The 1,510-nt window shown below is 30.9% G+C and overlaps 1 long non-coding RNA gene across 1 annotated transcript in view; it reads left to right on the top strand.

The window, feature by feature from the left end:
• Nucleotides 1–489, top strand: part of LOC111086162 — a 95,835-nt gene extending 95,346 nt beyond the window's left edge. Inside the window, exon 4 of the long non-coding RNA XR_002610903.1 lies at nucleotides 285–489. This is a non-coding gene — a long non-coding RNA (uncharacterized LOC111086162). The remainder of the gene's footprint in view (nucleotides 1–284) is intronic.
• Nucleotides 490–1,510: the final 1,021 nt, after the last annotated feature.

The raw sequence follows: 1,510 nt of genomic DNA, 5'->3' as shown, positions 1-1,510 counted from the left end.
GTTGTCAGAAACCTGCTACATTAGTAACGTTACACTTTTATAGCGTGTAAGAAACTGTTACATTACGAACGCTACACTTGGGTCGTGAAGTGTACAGCTTTGGATGTCGAAAATATTGAACACGTACGCAATTCTAGCATTACATTAAGACTGTCCTATTTTTCTAGAATGACCACTTTGTTGAGTGAAATAAATAAATTCCATCAACGTTTGATTCAGTGTGTACGAAATTTAGCACATTGTCTGCTTTTCAAAATCAAATATGATCTCCTTGTATTTTATAGAACAAGAAATCTAGCTTGGTTTTATGATGACAGTGACAAGAAGCCCAAGAGAAAATGCGTTGAGAGAAGAGTTTATGAGTTCAGATCACTGAGAGAGACGTCGTATGGATGGTTGAAGATTGACTGTCTAAGTACAAGCGAGTATTTTATAGTAAAAGGGGAAAGCTTTGTAAAGAAAAAGAAGTAAATGTGATTTATCGAGTTTAAAATGTAAGCAGCTTCGCCTTCTTTCTTCCTTTTTTTTTACAGGCAAGCCCTATTTGTTGTATTTATGGTAATATCACTTTCTTTTAAATTGAACAAAAGTAATTATTATTTTTGTTTGAAAATTAATAGCTGTTATATATATATTTGACTTTACGACATTAGTATTGTTACAATCATATAACGAATCGAACTGTGTTCGTTTTAGACAACACTTTGATTTTAATATGCACGTTACCACTAGTGATGTTTTGTCATTACTTTGTATTCCTCTATATATTATTCAGGGCAATCCTATAAGCTTTTATAGTCTTTTATGTTTCCCGAACCTGTGAAACTTCGTTATTTAAATAATTTTGTTATAACTTTTTAATCACCAAACCTTTCCTTTAAAAAAATAGAATTACACAAAGCTTGCGCCTCCCCTGGCACACTTCCAAGTTTATTAGAGGAGGCAAACCCCATAGTTGGTTTAACTATTTTTCTAATAAATATATTCCAGCTTATTATGGGTTATAACATATTATCTAAAAATCATATTTAATGTGGTGTATTCCAGTTTTTTTGTGCTTTAATATTTTTTTTATGAATTCTGTCAGTTATATTTCTAAATACAGTAAAATATAAAAATAAATACGATTTGTTTTTCTCAATCGGTATCTCAAAACTTACCAGTGATATCAAGAAATATTCGTGTTTTTCAAACTCTGGAAAGCCCTTCTTTAAAACTCCCTGTTGGAATTAATTTCTTGTGTGTAAATATATTTCCAGCATCGTTTTGTATAATTCCGACGTATTGTGACGAAATATGGTAATGTATCTTTTTTGACAACTGTTGTATATAGAGTAAGTAGAATTAGCTATTGTAATAATTCCCTTATACGTTAGTTAACGAAATTTAATTGGACGACCAGCAATCACAATTTTGGTAAAATATTGACCGCAGATCTATTTTTATTAAGTTGTGGCTCTAATCTGTAAAATGTTGACTGCAGAGCTATTTTTATTAAGTTGTGGCTCTA

Source organism: Limulus polyphemus, unplaced genomic scaffold (genome assembly GCF_000517525.1).
Source record: "Limulus polyphemus unplaced genomic scaffold, Limulus_polyphemus-2.1.2 Scaffold887, whole genome shotgun sequence".
Taxonomy (NCBI): domain Eukaryota; kingdom Metazoa; phylum Arthropoda; class Merostomata; order Xiphosura; family Limulidae; genus Limulus; species Limulus polyphemus.
The sequence above is the reverse complement of the archived record's forward strand: the minus strand, read 5'-3'. Positions and strand labels throughout refer to the sequence as shown.